The sequence below is a fragment of the Canis lupus genome, chromosome 11 (genome assembly GCF_048164855.1).
Source record: "Canis lupus baileyi chromosome 11, mCanLup2.hap1, whole genome shotgun sequence".
NCBI classification, from domain to species: domain Eukaryota; kingdom Metazoa; phylum Chordata; class Mammalia; order Carnivora; family Canidae; genus Canis; species Canis lupus.
Genome location: NC_132848.1, coordinates 59,714,855 through 59,734,521, shown reverse-complemented (window position 1 = coordinate 59,734,521; position 19,667 = coordinate 59,714,855). Strand labels below are relative to the sequence as shown.

At 45.3% G+C, this 19,667-nt stretch overlaps 2 long non-coding RNA genes across 3 annotated transcripts in view; both read right to left on the bottom strand.

The window, feature by feature from the left end:
- The window catches only part of LOC140642309 (uncharacterized), a 52,709-nt gene extending 34,336 nt beyond the window's left edge, over nucleotides 1-18,373 (bottom strand). For both annotated transcript variants that reach the window (XR_012038787.1, XR_012038788.1), the window contains exon 1: nucleotides 18,275-18,373. This is a non-coding gene — a long non-coding RNA (uncharacterized lncRNA). The remainder of the gene's footprint in view (nucleotides 1-18,274) is intronic.
- On the bottom strand, nucleotides 13,185-14,214 carry LOC140642308 (uncharacterized). Its single transcript, XR_012038786.1, has 3 exons — nucleotides 14,087-14,214; nucleotides 13,763-13,907; nucleotides 13,185-13,688 (listed from the first exon to the last, which is right to left on the bottom strand). It is a non-coding gene; the product is annotated as an uncharacterized lncRNA (long non-coding RNA).
- Nucleotides 18,374-19,667: the final 1,294 nt, after the last annotated feature.

The window sequence follows — 19,667 nt, the reverse complement described above, 5'->3', positions numbered from 1 at the left end:
GGAAATAAGAAAAAAGACAAAAAAGTTGGAAGCTCAATCCAGATGGTCAAACATCAAAACAACAGAAGTTCCATGGTGAGGTGGGTAGACAATGAGATCAGAGAAAATGGAGAGGAGAATATTATAAAAAAATAACACAGGGCCACCTGGGTGGCATACTCAATTAAGCATCAGACTCTTGGTTTTGACTGAGGTCATGATCTCAGGGTCATGAGATCGAGCCCTGAGTCAGGCTCTGCACTCAGCACGGAGTCTGCTTGAGATTCTCTCTCTTCTTCTGCCTCTGCTTCTGCCCCTCCCCTCCACTCTCTCAAATGAATGAATGAATAAATAATTTTTTTTAAAAAAAAGAAAGAATGGAATAAAATTTCCTAGGACATAAAAGAATATGTTTCTAAATTGAAGGGACCTACCAGGTATCCATCACTGTGAAATTTCGTTAACTCTGGGATTCTGGGACACACTGGAACAGTGCCATCAAGGTCTAAGAGAGATTCTGTCCAACATAGAATTTCTTACTTCGCAAAACCATTAGTTAATTGTGAGGGGAGAATGTAGACCAAGAAAGAGAAAGTCATGTCATCTAAAAAGTTGGGATTCGACACCAGAGAGAAGCAAGCAAAATGCCCAGGATGCTGGTGAAGGACACTCCCGGTGACAGCTTCAGGCCCAGAGAGTGGAGAGTCACAAGCTGTGGGACAGACAGGAGCAGGAGGAGGAGGATTCTGAAAGTTAGGAAAGATTGAAAGGTCAGAGGGACATGGGGGAGGGTGGGTGTGCAGGGATTACTTAAAGAGATGACTTGATAGAGAATCTTCAGCCTTCAATCCTTTAGCAATGAGCTAAGCAAATAGATAAAGCCAGTCAACTGCTCTAGAGAAAAGAGAATTCTATAGGAAAAGAAGGGTAAATTTAGAGGCACATTATAACTATTTATAATTGTAGGGTCCTTGCAAGCAATCTCATAAATCATTTTCTTCTTCCCTACCCAAGTTTTAAATAATTTGATCAATAAAAGTAAGGAATTCAGATGAAGGACAAAATATCTCTTTGTTTTTCTTCTTCATGACAAAGGTTTATTTGGCTAATGTAGTTCAGTTTTGAGAGCCAAATGGGCTTTGAACCCCAGAATTAGGCAGATTTTCCCGCCCAGGCAGGGCAGTGCTCCAGGGAAAGCTTGCTCCTTGGCAACAAAGAGCTTTCACTGGGCAGGACAAAGGGCTGATCCAAATCTCCCACCCAGATGAAGCTGCTCCTCCTCCCCTAGACAGAAGCCAAGTAATAACCGAATAAAGGGGAAGAGAGCACTGGATGTTAAGGGGAAATCCCACCTCGTGGAAGAAAACATGAGGAGCAGGGACCAGGCTTCCCTCCTTGATGCTAACAATGCCAACGTAGTGATTTCACCAGAAGTTATAATAGAGCAACGTAAGAAGTGTGAGGGAATTCGGGGGATTACGATAGTAGAGGCATGAGGCAGCCAAATCCCTATCTTTACAATAGAAATCCAATGCACAGTGGATTGTCAAAAATGGAAAGTCAAGAAATGACAGCAAAACACATCAGGTGGCAGTAAGTAGCTAAAAATAGCTAAGAACAGCTCCCAGAGTTGGAGGAGGCAGCCTTGGGGGAGAGAAGTCTGGGATGAGGAGATGGAGAGCAGAGAACTCCTGCCCTTTTGTTATTAAGACTTGTTTGTCCTGCTGTTGGACTTTCAAGACTTTGGGTTAGGTTGGAACATAGGAAACTGCCAATATTTGACCATATGGCTTTTTAAAAAGGCAAAGCCATATGTTCATATTGTTCAAACTAAAAGTGTAACCGAAATTTAATTCAGAAAGCCTTTTTAATGAAAGGAAAAGGAACACATTGCCCAGGGAACCTTCTGGGTCCCTTTGCCCCTCGGCTGGTTTGTGTGCCACCCCCCCCCCCCCCGGGCTCCCTCACACTTGTGTCACTACGCTCCCACTATCTGGTGTCTCCACAGCAGTGAGGTCGTCTGTGGGCCTGTCCCCTCACTTGAGGAGAGGGCTCTGTTTATCAGGGTGTCCGCCAAGCAGCAGGCACAAGAGCAGGACCCCAGGATTTTCCAAATGACTGTGTTTTAACAACCCTTGCTGGGTGCTCGGAGCAGTGGCTTCCTTTCCCAGGTGTTTAATCTTTCAGTCTTGTGTCTAAGGATTTCCCTCCAGATCACACCAAGCTCACTCCTTTGAACTTTGTAGAATTTATTACTGTCTAGTCTCCTTCTTTAGGGAAAAAAAAAAAGTTTAAAACTACCCCCCCAAAATAAAATAAAACAAAAACCCCATTTTTCCATCCTTGGATCTCCAGCTGCTCACCGTGGTCTCCAGTCCCCGCCTGCAGGTTCCCCCAGAAGATGGGGTGTCCCGCATGGGGTTCAGGAGACCCCCCTTCCCCAGGGAGCAGCTCAGCCCAGCTCTCAGACTGCAGATCCTGCAACCAGGTGCAAAAGGTGCTCTTTCCCCTCCTCCAAATGACATGAAATTTCAACATTCTGGTTTTACCTCCCTAAGTGCAGGGCTCCTGGTAGCTAAAGAAGATAGTGCCTGGGTCCGTAGACTTATTGGACAAATGAAAGGAGATGATGCAGGTAAAACACTGAGCTCTGGAAGCATGCAGGTGCGTTTCTGCTCCCATGTGATGCACAGTTCTCCAGTCTGGACTTCCTTTCCCTTTCTTAGCGTTTGTTCTATGCTTTTCAACCCAGGGATCATTCCTTGTTGCAAAAAATGAAGATGAACAGAAGTGTGGAGCTCTGGTATATATATATATTTTTGGTATTATTGGCCAGAACACAAGAATCCCTCTGAGCAGCAGACCCACACATGCCCCCACCTCCTTGTGGGTCTCACTCTGAAAGTAATTTTATGGTTGTTGTCACCCTGAGCACTTCCCACAAGCTCCTGGGAATTAAAGCCCACATAATTCTGGTCTCAATGGTCTTGCCTCTCATCTCTGGCTTCAAGCACTCATCTCTCTCTCTCTCTCTCTCTCTCTCTCTCTCTCTGTCTCGTGTTCTTTTGAAATCAGGACTCATAGGTGAGCTCCTGTGGAGGCACCAGTGGTTTCCCTAAGCACTTAGTTAATTATCCATCAGTGGGCAAATTTCCATTTGCACAGCCAGCCTCCCAGGTTTTGGGAGTTCCAGTCCCTCGTCCCTCGTGCATGGTCTTCCCCCCAAGTACCCACTTCTCTTTAACTCAAGAGCTCAGGGCCTGTGACTCCAGAGCTCAGCTTTCCTCCGAGGCCCTCACTGCCTCAGGGTGCCATGGTCACTTCCCACGATGTTCTCACCCCCCATCACCCTCTCTTGGTCAGAATTGGATCTAAGTCGGCAGCTCTTCTGGTTACTTTCTAAATAAGCAGGGAAATAACAACTACTCAGAAAAACCCTGTGTGTGTGAAGGTGTTTGTGGAGGCAGAGTGCAAACGAAGAAGCAGAGGTTTCCACTCACAGGAGCAACTCTAATCATGAGACTTTCTAATAGTTTGCCTAGCCAGCAGGAGAGATGATGGTTGGGGCCCTGGATAAATTCCAGATGTCCCTTCAGTCATAATGTGTAGCCCAATGGCCACTCATCTAAGTGCGGACCATCTGGGTGCTGGGAGACACGCGGAGCTCCCTAGCTGGGAAGCACGGAGCATCTCTACTCCTCTGAGCCCCTGCTTCCCGTCTGTAACATGAGGGCTTTGGGCCGGGTGATCGCAAAGCTCTCAGCCCTTTGACAGTTCTGGGATTTTAAGTATAGACTGAGGGTTTCTCCTGACAACCAGTGTTTGACCTGATGTAAAACATAGTATCTTATCAAAGGAAGCACATAAGGGTTCAAATAAGAATCTTCCAGACGAAGCTAAGTGTACGGTCCATCTCTTTCCATGTTTGCCTTGACAAATTCATCAAGTCCTCTGTAACTTTTCTGTCCTGTACAATGAGACCCCCATCGAATTTTCCTTTAATCTATTGTTCTATTTCCCCAGTAGATGGCACCCCATTACAACTTTCAATTACCTTCTGCCCACAAAGGGCAGACAGCCCAGAAAATAGAGTGAAGAGCATGTGTTTGGGGGGGGGGGGGAGGTATTTGTTTATCAAACACAGATAAATAAGAGGAGCTTCAGGTTGAACATCCACCTAAAATATTCATTGATTTTTCTAAAATGTAAACAATCGTGTAGGTTCTACACATAAGGTGTCATAAATTAGAACATTTTTATATAGACCCATCAGACTGTTGGGTGTTAGAACTGAGTACTGCCCTTCAAAAGGATGAAACTTTGAAATTACAGCTGATCAAATGATGCTGTCACATTGCTTTAAAAAAAAAATTTAGAAAATCATTCTCTAGAAATGTAATCTCATGATCAATTTCCAGCCTACATGAGAAAAAAGTCTCAATACCCCCTTTTGACAATCCCTTCCCCATAGCACCATCTTCCTAGATAATCCTCGCATTCACGAGTCATTTGGGTTTTTTTTAAATTTCCCCTTGGAAAGGCTATTTGCAAATATTCCACACTCAATGAAATTTGACCATTCACTTCTAATGATTTTGGAAAGAATAGAACTCATCCACTTATTACCTTATTTTCACCCCATATGTTCTGGCTCCCAGCTGGCTGCTTTTGCCATGGGGTGGGGGGTGGGGGGTAGAGCAGAGCCTGTTCTGTAGGAAGATTTATTCTAGTATGCTGGCAAGCAAAGAAGCCAATAAATGAGATGGAAAAGGCCTCTAGCACTGGGAAACATGAGCTTAGAAATTTGAATTTAGCTTCTGAGGAAAGTGAAGGGAACAAAGCTCACCAGACTCAGGTCATGAAGAACCAACCCGTGCTTCAAGCCTGGCAGTGGATTAGGAACCCCAGGCCTACCCACATAGGTGTTACCGGGATTGTCCCGCTGCCCAAAGCCCAGAGCTGCTGGGACCTGGCTACCTGATACCCTTGGAGCTAAAACCATCACCGGTTATTAGCTGAATGCATTCCTGTTTCCCTCCTGGAAGGGAAGCCCTGAACCGCTTCTCTGGGGGAATCCATCCCTGGTTCTTTAGGCGTTGCTAGCTAGCCCCTTTAAAGCATGGGGGAAAGCACAAGCAGGTAACACCCAGCCCGACCCACAACCACCTTGCATCTGACTGACGTGTCCTTACCTGCTCTCATCTCAGCTGCTGGGTTCCAAGACTTTTATTTTCCAGCTCCCAAAACCTTCCTCAAGCCCAGCTTATTATGGTGACATTCTTGCCCCCCTGCTGTGAGCTCCTGTATACTCCTGGGATCGGGCACCCTGGCTTACTGGGTAAGAGATGGGCCCCACAGCCCCCCTCCCGTGCTATTTACCGCCCTGCTCTCTGCCTGGAGAAAGGATCAACATCTGGCTCTACTTCCCCTACTCGTCACAGCTGAGTCACCCCTCAAGGTCAGTTGCATGATCTTCTGGTTGCGAGACCACTTAAGCTTCCTAGATGCCCAGTCCGGTTGGAGCTGAGTTTTCAGTGATCTGCTCCTCTGTCTCCCTCTGGTGGTCAAAGCCACACCCGCGGGCCACCACACAAAGCTGAAGGTTTGATGGCCCTGCTGATTTATGGGCTCAGTTCAGTGGCTTCCTAAGGATATGAGGTGACAGTTTCGGTTAAGTGGTGGGGGAACTAGGCCCCCTGACTCCCAGGTTAGGTTTTCTTGGGCAAACCCTCACCAATTCTGAACGACTTCCATATTAATCTTATGTTTGCTCCACAGCCTGAAAGCCCTTGGCCATGGGAACCGGCAAATGGGGATAACATAGACCATTCTTTCAAGAGTCTGTATTTCTATAGTATTATGTAACTTTTTCTTTTTTCTTAATATTTATTTAATATATGCTTTGTGCTGGTTCCCATTCTAGGCACTTTTCCTGTATTAACTTATTTAATTCCTAAAACAACTCTATGGGGTTGGTGTGATTATCATCCCATTTTTTAGAAGAAAAAATAGCCACATGTTGCCTCAGATGCCACAATCCAAAAAGGACAAGTATTCATTTTTCAGCTTCACGCATAAGTTTATGAATCAAATGAGCCGTTGCGTCCATAAAGAGGCACCAGGCTGATAGCAGTGGCCAAAACAAGTCATTTTGCAGGAGCTGCAGAGCCCAAGAAGTGTTTGGCCGGTGGAGGACACTATCACTGAACTTCACTCAGAAATTTCAAGCCAAGACTTTTAGGAGCCTAACCAGTAGCATATGGTTAAGGGGACCAGCTTCTAAACCAATATAGGAATATGGAAGAGAAAAAGGAGCTAGAAATGCATATGACATCTGAGATGGGTCAACACTGTGGTCTTCCAATAGACTGACCAACTGTCCCAGTTTTTCGGGGTTCTCCAGCATGTGGAAATTTCAGTGCAAACACCAAGAAGCTTCCAGGAAAACAGAGACAGTTTGGTCACTCTATCTTCCAAAGAACTGAGATTTGCTTTGAACTACTAGAGACTCCAGGGGTCTCCTGTCTCACCTCAAAGTTCACAAGGCTCCTCATTTCATTGGCTTCCATCTTCCTTCAACACTGGCGCAGGGATGGGGTCTAAGCATCAAGCTCTATGTCACCTTCTGGGGGCTTGTCTAGTTGTTTTAGTACAAAAGAAGGAAATCTTTGGCTCCTTGCAGACAGTAATAAACTTGTTACCCCCAAAACAGAACAAGCAAGAAATACATATTTTTCAAAGTTTGGATATAAAGGAGCTCGGAACATGCTACCCCAAAATACGCCACTTTGGCATATTGATTATTTTGAGTTAAAATCACTTGATAAACAGTAGGTGCAAGAAAGACACCCTGACTTTCCTCTTTCTTCCTGAAAACAGGTGGTAAAATTTCCATGTGAAAGGTGCCCCTCTATACCAGAGAAAGAAACATTCTCATCACCAGGGACAGGGGTCAGGGCCAAGAGAAATCTATGAAAAACAGACCTTGTTAAAATAATTTTAACAAATTTATTTTCCTTTAGTCTCCCCACATATTTTAGTAACCTTCCATTTTGCCATTCTTTGTTCAATTTAGTATATAACCATTTCTTTGGATCTTCATTTTTCTTATGATAATTCCCACATACATATAAATAAAATTCATATGTTTTTTTTCTCCTATTTATTTCTCTGATGTCAGTCCCAAATGGAAACCCTAGGCGGGTGGAGGAAAATTCTATCCCCCCCTACGGACGAACTAATGAAATTCAGATGTCGAAAAGATTGGGAACAGGAAGGTGGGTGTGAGGAAAGGAAGAGACGTCACACTGGATGTCCCTTCGGCCCCCTATTGGCCAATAAAATGGTACCTAAGTGGACCACGTGTCTGAGCTGATGCCCAGTCCTTATGTCCAGGAGCTCTTACAGGTACTTTTAAAGAAAACAATGAACAAATAACCTTGACTAAAAGAAATACATGACTGAAAGAACTATGAAACAGAAAGTCAATTTGATATAGCCAAGTGATTTATTTACCCTTTCTTCCATCTTGCCAAATCTAAAATACTCATAAAGAACCAAGAAGAAAGATAACTTTAGTGCCTGATTTTCTTATCTCCTTTTTGTACCCTAACTGGCTAGATTTCAAATGAAAAGCCTTCCTGAGCTTGGGTAAGTACATAAAATCCTGTAACAGAAGGGACCTGCCAAGGACTTGCCTGAGGGAGAGCCGGCCTGGTCCTTCAGTAGACCCTACCACCCACGTCCAATCCAGCTGCAGTTTCAAATATTTGTCCCAGATCCTGAGCATTTCCAGCTTGCCATACTTGGATCCACCTTCTTCTAAATCTTGACTTTTGGCTCTGACCTCTGAATTTAATCCCTGTATTTAGCTTCTGTAAACATGATGTTTAGACATCTTCCATCATCAAGATTTCAGCTACAGACTTTGTCTTTGCCTGTCCTTTGGTTTCCTGGGGCCCCCTATGAGCTCTGATAGGAACTCACAGCCCTAGCCTTGACCTCATAAAATCTAATCCACTCCCAGTTACTTAGCTGGACAATATTAGCTGGCCAGGAGTCAGGCCTGAGAGTCAGACAATAGAGAATCTGGCATTAACCGTTCAACCCCATGGGTCTCAGTTTTTCCATATTAAAATGTAGTGATCCCTGCACATGCCCACCATTAGGGCATCGGGACTCCTCAGAACAACCTCATAAACCTATAAGGAAAATTGTTATAATCCTAAGAACCTCATTTTTTTTTCTTTTAGAGAGAGAGAGAGAGCAAGAGTGGGAGGCAGGAGTAGGGTGGCAGACACAGGGAGAGGAAGAAGCTCCAAGCCCCGTGCAGAGCCTGATGTGGAGCTCCATCTCACGACCCTGAAATCATGACCTGATTCAAGCCAAAATCAAGAGTTGGATGCTCAATGGACTGAGCCACCCAGGTGCCCCTAAGAACCTCTTTCTACATAGCATTACCCTTGCCTATGCTTACACATAGGCTCTTTGATTTCAAACTTAAAAACAAAGCAGGTGCCTGGCTGGCTCAATTGGAAGACCATGCAACTCTTGATCTCGAGATTATGCGATTGAGCCCTACGTTGGGTGTAAAGATTACTAAAAATAAATAAACTTAAAAAAAAAAAAAAAAGCAAAAACAGACAATGCTGACCCAGAGAAGGAAAACAATTAGCAGGCTTTAGGTAAACACCCTGAATTGTTAAAAAGAAACATACTGTCTAAAACTGATTCCCAGACTTGATTTGTATTCATGTCTCCGGCCTAGAACCAATCAACAGTGCAGCATTAATAAACCCCATTTGGCATAATGCAATGATGACTGTCATTATTACTCCAAGAAAGAGGACACAGGAAGTGGAGACATCATTGCCCAGAGAATTGCTAAACAGGATTAATAGAAGTGCTCTGAGCAGTTCAAGTTTTCCAGTATCAGTGAAACCATGTCTCTGTTTAGCACCTTCTCTAGAAGTGTCTGAATCAGGTTTTGGTACCCTCGAGGTCTGCTTTTGTATCAGCCCTCGGATTACCCGGTTCAGACAGAAGCTTCCTGGTAGAAAGGGTCCTCATCCAAGCAATGAGACAAGCTTTTTAATTAAATGCCCTTTATATGCTCCTGTGACTCTTTCATCTGCTCTGCCTCCTTTATCTCTCTCTGGGATGCAATTCATTCAGTCTTTTTTTAAACAGAACACATCTGCTTAACCTTGCCCAAAAGAAACTTCTACTGTCCTATTTATTTTAATAACCATGTGATCTACTAACGAACATTGAACAGTAGAGATTAATCAGAGGAAATCTCTCCCCAGTTGTGCTTTATCCATTAAACACGTGTGAATCTGTGATGATCTCGGCTTTCCTTGTGCCCAATGACTAATTGAGTTTGAGACAGTGGCTGTCAAATGCTGGAATAGAATGATTTATGTTAAGGATATTTTTGGTCTCTGATATCTCCAGCTTCAGAGGGAAGAAAAGAAGTCGTTACTGTCTCAGGATTGTGACAATAGGCAGTTTCTAACAATGGGATCACCCTGCTACGACCAGCCAGGCTATTAACGGAAAGCATCTTTGCTTTCACCCACTGCTCCTGGGCTAGTGATCTTGCAGATTTTTATTTGCATTTATTTCAGCTGCAACATGTATTCTATCCCCAGTTATCCTTCCCTGAGATCTTATTGAAGCTGCCACTGGGAACCATGGAAATAAGTGATAGTCTCAGTGAAGAACCAGCTGCTGGGCCCGGCCCACCATTCAGATGATATATACCCCAACCTGGCCCCTCTCTCAGCAACAGCGACTCAGAAATACTCTGGCTATTCATGGAAGAAACCCATTTCCTGCCAGGAACTTGATTACCATTGCTCTCACTTGGGACTGTAAAATGGCAGTAGGTGAATAGAAATTTGAGGCTGATGTGTGTGAACTAGGTTTATAATACCACCCTCTGGGGTGGGGTGGGAGGGGCGGTGTGGAATAGGGCAGGTGGGACTGATTTTTAATTGTTTTAACAGACACAGTACACAACTCAGAACCCAAACTATGTCGACCTGTAAGCTATAGAAATATTATTAATAACATTTAAGTGCTGAGTTCTGATGACTATAGATTTGCCCCCACTATTTGATCACAAGGGTACTTTAATCAACCAGCCAGATTTGAAAGACTGGCATGGATCACAAGGTGAAGAGACTTGTGACATTGCTTCCCTGGCTTTTCTGCTGCCTCTGAGAGCTGTCTGTCTCGGATCCAGGAAAAGCATGGCCATTCTCCCATCTGCAATCTCCTCCAGGCTCTACTGCTCTCCTGCTGCCAGTCCTGCCCCAGGTAACCACCAGAGCACCCTCCCAGCCAGCCTGCTTTCTGCTTCCCACCCCTAGCTGGTGCTCACAGCCCCCATCACTGGCCCCTACAAGGCTTTTCTGATACCATGTCAGATGGGTCTTCAGGTGCCCAAGGAAATGGATGCAAAATGCCTCCAGGGGGTTAGATACCCAGCGGTGAGGCATTCCAAGGGCAGGTACTCACATCTCAGGGCAACAGTAGGAAATCGTGTTCCTCACATCGCCCTCCTCTTTCATGCTCTAGCCCTCCTGTCCCCCATCAGTGGGTCGGCTCCCCCATGAAGGGCCCCACCCTCCTCTCTCCCCAACAAAGCTGCTCAGAGCATCCATCAGCAAGAGTCATGCAGTGATTGGGCTGTGACTCTCAACTGTAACAGACAGAGACTCCTCTCATGCTTAAACAAAGGAGATTTCCATAGGTGGGATGTTCAAGGGGCAAAGTACCTCCAGGCATGGTTGTATCAGGGGTTTTGACAATGGCCTCAGAAACCTGGCACCCTTTCTCAGCTCTGCCTTTTTTGGTCTCAGCTTCATTTTGAGGTGTGGGCTCCCTGTGTGTTAGCAAGGTGGGTTTCCAGCAGCTCTCGATTCACCTCGTCTTTATGGCTAGTGGTCCCAATAATCCCAATACAAAAGCCAGGGTGCACTCTGGTCGACCTAACTTAATCAAGCATCACCCCGTGGATTGTGCAGTCAAATTAGTCAGCCTTATGTCATATGCTCAGCCTAAAGCACTTGGAAACGGCTCCCTACTGAAATTAGGGGTTTTGTTGCCAAGAGGAGATGGCTCAAGAGACATGCAGGGCAAACACAACAATAGCTATGATGATAGTCCTCCGTACTGTTTACAATGCCTCGGCCCAGATGAATAGGTCCATAGTGGAGAAGCCTCCTCCATTAATAACAGGCTAGTAGGATATGGGGCCTGTTAGAACAATTCTAGTTATATTTCCTGCATGCTGCTATTAATTGCAGTGATATCTAACCCCCTCGAAGTATTACACTTATAATATGTGTAATATTCCTATGGAATCAACCCTGCTTGGGTATCACTCTTTAAAGCAACAGAACTCAAATTTATTTTTAAGCACCATGACTTTCTTCAAATAAAATTGCATGTAAATCCTGATATAGGAAACAGAAGTTAAGAGGCTCTACCTACAGCTGAGAGTTGGAAGTGCTAAAGCATGGAGACAGGCAGACACAGATATGCTCAGTGGTCCCTAGAGTGCATCTTAAGAACCCTTGAGATTCCTGAAAGAACAGTTTACAAACAAAAGATCCAACTGTTCTTGGTACCAGGCCCGTAGGTCGCCTTAACTAATATTTGTAGCTAACTCAGTTCCCTTATCATACCCATATGTAAAGGAACTCAATGATCACACCAACTCAGCTGAGAAACTGAGTCTCATGGGTCTGTAAGTGGTAAAGCTAGTTTCTAACCCAGGACTAATTATTCCCAAATCAGTCCCTTTATCTCTACCTATTAGAAACAGCATATAGGACAGCACACTGATTGAAAAAAACAGGACACAAAGTTACATATGTCTAATATGATCCTACCTATTTAAAAATATAAATGCATGATTAAATTATTAGAAGATTGAGAGGGAATATGCTAAAGCATTTCTTAACAGATAATCTAGGTTGGTAATTATAATGATTGTAATAATAGCTAAAATCTAAGTGTTTACTACATGTCAGAGACTTTGCTAAAGACTTTATATATAAATTGTCTCATTAAATCCTCATAACAACCACTTGGGGCAGTTATCATTATTTTTCTCATTCTACAAAACAGGAAATGGCAAATGGCTTGCCCATAGTCATACAGGTTCTGAGTTCTGGGCTCAAACTCAATTTCTGAAGACCTTGCTCATAACCATATTCTCTGGTGCCTTCCACTAATAACGGACATGTATTTATTTTTCAATCACACAAAAAATTAAATATTAAGATAAAATCAGATCTGGAGCCAAATTTTCTTCAATGCATGATTACGGGCCAGGACATGGGAATTTACTGGGCTTGGTGCTTTGTCCATCATACAGGTTAACCTGGGTGGCAGGGCCTTCCAGTCCATCCCGGGCTGTGTGCCTGCAGGCCACACCACCCTGCAAGCACCCAGCCATGAGAAGTACCCTCCTTGGTGGTAGCTCAGCTCATGCCCTCCCTGGGAACCTTCCCTGGGTGATCTGCTTCAGAACTAAGGTTATATGACAGGGACCTGATCACGGTTGGTTTGAATCAACCTTTCTATTTTCCCAGACTCTGATTTAGTGCCTGCTTCCCTTCTAGCCTCCTGTCGCTACCCGGCCTCCGACTCCTCTGTGGCAGAGCGTACATTGCTCACTTGCAGGTAGCCTTCAGAGGATGGGCTGCGAAGGTCCACAAATCACAGCTTTGAAAATGGGCAGAAAAGGCAAAGTTGCCAGCATAATTTCCCCTTGACCAGCTAGCTAGCCAGCCCCTACCCGTCTGGTGACCGAGGCCCCAGCACCCCCTGGCTCTGTTGATTTCCCTGGTAATGCATCTGCTCCAATAGCAGGGGGCTGAGGAGTGCTCCTCAGTAACTGCCTCCTCCATGGCTCTTCCTTGGCTCTCTCCTTGCCCATCGTAGTCCTGGGGTCTTCAATGGGACACTGGGCCAATTATGCCTTCCTGACATCCTCGATGCTGTCCTGTAGGCTGAGCAATTCTGAGAGCTGAATTTCTGCATCCAGCGGGAGTCGGGCTGATAGCCACTCTGTCAGCCAGGTCACTAATGTTTCTGGCCTGTGGCTTCCTTCTCGTGGGATGGGTCACACTGGTCCACCTGGAGCCCAGGTGTGGCAGCCTAGCCACACCTAGACCAGAGTTGGCTGGTCTAGAGCAAGTCTATGTGATTGACAACCTGGTGAGGACTCTAGTCTTTGGTGACTATGCCCTTTCTCTGGCTGGTCTCAGGGCAAGGACAGTATATCACAGCAATCCCCCCAAACAGTACTCCTTACAATAGTGTCTGCTGAGACATGGATACGTTACAAAGGAGGAGAAACTGTCTATTATTAAATGAGTTTGCAAAATTCTGCCTCTATAACTTTTATTGGAGATTCACAGCTCCCATTAGAATATTCAGGGGGCTATGAAATCCTGCAATAAAGAAAACTGGTTAACTAGGCTATACCCAGTGTTGCCTAAACTTATTTATAAGGCCATAGCTCATCCCTCTGTCCCCCAGAACTTCTAGTAGCCTCACCTTGGACACTGGTATTCTAATGAGCTGTCTGGAAAATCTCAGTGGCCTGAGAGTAGAGCCAGGTAATCACCCAGTGATGTCTCTAACCGGCTCTATGGAAGTCACTTCCTTTCCCTGGGGCTCAACTTCACCTGTAAAATGGGGGTTAGGTTAAGACAGTTTTCAAATGAATCCTGAAGGAATCCCGCAGTGTCCATGGATCTACCTTAGGTGCTTCCTCAGGGGATGAAGTAGAAGAGAGGTCAGCTTGGAGCCCTGCAGACCCCCTCGGCCTCAGCTGGCACAGCTTTGTTGGCAGCTATTTTATGTATAATAAAGTTTCCTTGTAAGAGATCCTGTAAAGAAATTCCCTTTGGAAGGGAAGGTGATAGAAAAGGGACAGAAGGAGAGGAAGAGTATGAGGATGTCCATTGCCATCTTGTTCCCCTGACTCCCACAGCAGTGTCTGACTCCCCCAGTTGGGGTATCAGTTTAGGAACCCCACCACCACCTCCCCCAACATATACACACTCTCAGGTCCTCTGCTAACCAAAGGCTCAATGTCATATGGTCCAACACCATCTTGCCACCGCCAAACCCCTTTTCCCCAAAGTGAAGCATATGAACTACCCAGCTGCTCATTAAAATACAGATTTCTGGGTTTCACCTCAAAACTACTGAATCAGAATTCTGGGAGAAGGGACCTGAGAATCTGCATTTTAACAAAAGCCCCAGTAGATTCTTAGCTACTTCAAAGTTCCAGGCCCACTGCTCAGGTCTTGGGAGCTGGGCAATTTCCACCGCACCCCCCTCCCCGAGGCATTTGATGCCCTCTCCCCAGCACAGGGCTGGAACTCGGAGACCACCCCTACCACCGACTGGGTGCAGGGGCCCAGGCGAACCTCACAAGCATGCCCAGAGCAGCCAACACTGAGGCCTGGGGTGAAGGTCCAGTGTCAGTCACTGGGAAAAGGCAGTCTGGAGTGAACACAGGGCGCTAAACACTTAGAGGAGGAGGTTGGAGCCAGAGAAGCAACAAGCAAGCTAGGGAAGATCTGCGTGGGCACAACGGGAGAGAGGAAGGCTGGCTGAGCCCCAGAGATCCAGGGCAGCTTGTGGCTGGGCTTTGCTTTGTCTTTTGTGTGACAGGCTATTCATGTCTTACCAGCCTGTGTCGCAGAAGCAGACCAACCGGTGAGGGAGGGCAGGAGAGGGGCGCCCATAGGTGGCCTCAGAAAGAATCCCTTGCCTTCTGTCCTCTTCCCTAAAGTGCAGGCTACCCCAGAGGTTGCTGGGAGAGGGCACACAGTTTTCTGGGATAGTTCCTCCCCCATCCCCAAGCGCACCCCAGGGTAACGAGGTTGGCGGCCCCCAGAGCACCCCGCAGGGACACAGGCCGTGCCCTGGGTCCAGGTCTACGTCATTTCTCTGCATCCCTGAAGCTGAAGAGCTGTGGGCCCAGAACCCAGTCAACAAACAACAGCCAGAGAGCCTTCTGGCTTCAGGATCACATGGCTGGGCTGGAAGCAGATCAGGATCAAATCACCAGGGAAGGTCCTGAACCCCCAGCATCCAGCTTCTAGAAGGTTCTGGCTTTTCCACCCTAGTGACGTCAGTGGCCTCAGATTTCCATCAATCTTTCCTCCTCTGTCACATCAAGTGTGTGGCTAGGAGAGTGGGTCTGGGTGTCAGGCGGACCTGGGGTGGAATCCTGGCCGAGTGGTTCACGCGGGGTGCTCCAGTAGCTCCCAAAGTTGGGGACGGTCAGGGGGTAAGGGTTCTCATCAGCACCGGCACTGGCACCGGCACCGGGGTAGCATGGGGTCCCTGCCCCATGATGACCTTTACAAAGACTCAGTGAAGTGGGGACAGGGCAGCCCCTAGCACTGGGCTTCTTAACACATTTAGATTTTTATTGTGATTTTTATTACGTGCAGCAGGCCCCCAACTAAGGCCCTTTCAAATTCATGCAGCGGGATCCCTGGGTGGCGCAGCGGTTTGGCGCCTGCCTTTGGCCCAGGGCGCGATCCTGGAGACCCGGGATCGAATCCCACGTCAGGCTCCCGGTGCATGGAGCCTGCTTCTCCCTCTGCCTGTGTCTCTGCCTCTCTCTCTCTGTGACTATCATGAATAAATAAATAAATAAATAAAATCTTTAAAAAAAACAAAAAAACAAAAAAACAAATTCATGCAGCAGAAAGGGTTCAAAACCTTCCTTGATGGTCAGGAAGTTATTGAACTAAACCCGAGGACCAGGAGAAGAGGAGAGCCTGCGGAGAGGGGACCTGCAGGAGCTCACACCTGCACAAAGTAAGGGGGGGGCCCCCGGATTTGAAAGAGACATGGGTACTTTCACACTAGTTCCTATACACAATTCAGAGACATGGGTTTTCTCATTTGTTCTATGGGAACCTGTAACACAAAGTGAAAACACAATAGCACCAACCAATTTTCTTCATACAAAAAAAAAAAAAAAAAAAAATATATATATATATATATATATATATATATATATATATATATATATATACACAGAATTCCAGGATGTTTACTGGAAGAAATAAAGATAAGAAAGGAAAGTCTGCAAAAAGGCACTCCCAGGTCCTCAGCGGGGTGCATGTTCTCTAGTCCAGGCTGCTCCCTGCTTGGTCACAGGTTCACTCCTGCCCCTCTGCTGTGCCTTCAATGCCTTGGCCTTCTGGCCTGTGGTTCTGATGGGTTAACAAGCCTCTGAATTACCAGGAGGGTTTGTAAAAACACAGACTTCTGGGCCCACACACCAAATTTTGGATTTGGGGCTCAGGAGTGTGGGGCCTGACAGTTTGCATTTCTCATGGTTCTCACTGGGGCTGCGGCTGCCGCGGGCAGGAGTGGGGGGCCTCGCTGTGAACAGCACGGGTCTGACACTATCCCTGGTCAGCAGCTGAACCTCTTTACACCTCAGGTGCCTCATCTATCAACTGGGGGATAAGAACATCAACTTCACAGGGTTCTTGTGAGGGTTAAACTAGTTACCCCTCATAAAGTGCTTAGGATACTTTCTGGAATTTATGAAGCTCTCAATAAATGTGGGCCATATAAGTCATAATCCCAGAGAAGGGGTTGCAATAAGGATGCGCTTTGCTGTAAAATGCGCCATGCTCCCTTTGTAGAACCCAAGTCGTCCCTCAAAATGGATTTTCTCCTTGTGTTCATCACTACATCTTTTCAAGCTGTATTAAAATTCATAGCACCTAAAAATGTACTGAGTACCGAGTATGAACTAGGAATGCTAAGCAACTCACCCGGGGTTCTTTCTACCACCTTCATGGTAATCCTGTGAGATGGGACTACGACCCTGCTCTTGCAGGTGAGGAGAGCGAGCCTGCCAGAGGACCTACAAATCTGAAATATCTTGCTATGGGTCCCACAGCCTCTAAGTGGCAAAGCTGGGGTTTGAGCCTTCTAATCCCATTTGACTGCAGAGTGTATGCCCTGCTCTACTCTGGACACAGCAAATAGATTTCATCATCTAGTCATCCCATCAGCTAACAGTCGCCTGGGGCAGAGGATTTTGAGGCATAAATATCCTGGTTCAAGGGGAAGGACTACTGGAATTGATTAGAAATGTCTAGCTGCCATGCAGCCAGAGAGGGGGGTGTGAAAACATTGGCCAGATATTTGCTGCGCCTGCACTTTGCTATGGCAACACAGATGGTGGTAAAGGTTTCCTCATTTTATTGAAGATTATATTTAAATACACACAAATCAGGTGAATGCCCCCAGGAGTTACTAATGATTTCAGATCTGAGCTCCTCTGCCCACTGTAATTTCATTTACGTGGCATTTCAGTGCACACCAATGAAGGCAAGTAGTCATGTGACTAAGCCACATCTGTAGATGATCCAAAACCATTTTTTTGTTGTTGTTGCTGTTTTAGAGTTCCAACAGGGATACAGTCAATAGACTATCTGACATGATTGATAGATATTCCAGCAAGTTTCTGGACAGTATGCAAGTATTTAAAGAGGAGAGGGATATTCCATCTTCAGGTGAAACTGAAAACACAAAGCTTTAACCTTCTGAAGTTGATTCCTGATTATGTAAAGGTTATTTTCCAATTCCCTTAAACCCATGGTTCTCAAGTGCCAATGTATGGGAAAAATTGGTGTTAGTAAGTTGGTTTTAGAAGCAGATTTCCAGCCACCCCCGGAATTGCCTGCTGCGGCCAGGCAATCTGCACTTTGCACTGTCCCTCAGAGTCTTAGGACCACACCTGGGAAGCCCTGCCGTAAGCAATGCTATAGAAGAGCAATTTTCCTTGTTTTTCAATACAAGGAAAATTTTTACTCAAAAAACTTCTCAGGCATCACTTGATAGTACTTGAGAAATTGAAGAGGCAGGGTGGTAAAAAAAATTACAATTCATTTTGTATGATTATAGATAAGTATGTGTTTTAATTACCTTAATAGTGGATATGTGGATATTTGAGAAAGAATAGGAACTCTGTGTAAAACATAGTGTTTAATCCATCCATATGCAATGCTCATTGCACATATGGATTTAAAAGCTTTTGCAGACATTCTGCTAACCTCCCTGCCACCCTTGCCCCAAGATGTCCACAGGCCAAAGTGCGAAACCGTTGACTACAGTTTTGATTCCTGCCCACTCTTTAGTACGGTTGTCTCTTGATGTATTGAAGGGACATCACTCACCTGAGAAGAGGAGGAGAAGAAAAGTCCTATTATTGAGCACTTACATGACAGGAGTAGATCCATATTGGCTGGTTTGTATACATATTTTCATTTAAAAGCAGGAGTCCAATTCTTTCTTCTATCACCTGCATCAACAGAATAGAAATCCAAATTTGATTAATAAATCCTCATTTTACTGTAAAATCAGATCTCTCTACCTCTTATATCTCCATTCCAGTTTTTATGCTTCATGTGGCTAAAACTCACATTTGAAAATAATACTGAATCCAAAAAGGGTTGTTGGGTATTTGGCGAACAAGGCACTATGTGGACAACAATAAAGACCTCATGGAAATCAGCATGTGAATACAGGGTTGAGTACAGGGGATTCTCCTTACCAAAGAGGCACTCATTTGGATGTTTCTGGACGGTTCCTATTCTGTTTGCCAAAATCAAAACTCTTCTCAACCTTAGAAATGGGAAAAGCAGAAGACAGGATTGTCTTCCCATAATAAAGGGTAATTGGTGGCAGCAATGTCCACAATAGCCACAACTATGAAGAGAGCCCAGATGTCCATGGACAGATGAATGAATAAAGAAGATGTGGTATATATATACAATGAAATATTACTCAGCCATCAAAAAATTAAAACCTTACCATTTGCAATGACATGGATGGAACTAGAGGATATTCTGCTAAGCGAAACAAGTCAATCCAAGAAAGACCATTATCGTATGATCTGACTCATCCATAGAATTTAAGAAACAAAACAGAGGAGCACAGGAAAAGAGAGGAAAAAATAAAACCAGATGAAATCAGAGAGGAAGATAAACCGTAAGAGACTCTTAATCATGGGAAACAAACTGAGGGTCACTGGAGGGGAGCGGGTAGGGAATGGGGTAACTGGGTGATGGGCATTAAGGAGGGCATGTGAGGTAATGAGCACTGGGTGTTATATAAGATATGAAGCACTGACCTCTACCTCTGAACCCAATAATACAGTATATGTTCATAATTAAATTTAAATAAATTTTAAAAAAAAACAAGTAACTGGGTTCTAACAGATGTAGCTTCAATAAGATGATGATACAAGTTATGTTTTGCTTAAATTCACATTCAAATTGGCTGAGAAGTCCCTCAAGACAGTAGATGCCCATCTAGAATTCAAAATTTACAGAGAAAATCTATCAAGCTTGTGTGGACAATAACAAAATGGATGTCTGTAAAAGACAAAGGGAAAGGCAGTAAGTAACCAGGGAGTGGTGGCCCAGTGGCCCTGTCCTGCCTGGCCTGAAGGACTGGCTCACCCTGACCACATGTCTGTTTGACACTGTCATTAAGTGGTAAAAGGGAGCACTTGGGCTGTGGCGAAGACCCGACCTTCAGGACACAAGGACAAAAGTGCTCTGAGCGCTGGCCCCCATCGACTCCAGGCTGACCATTTCGTCCTGGGCTCT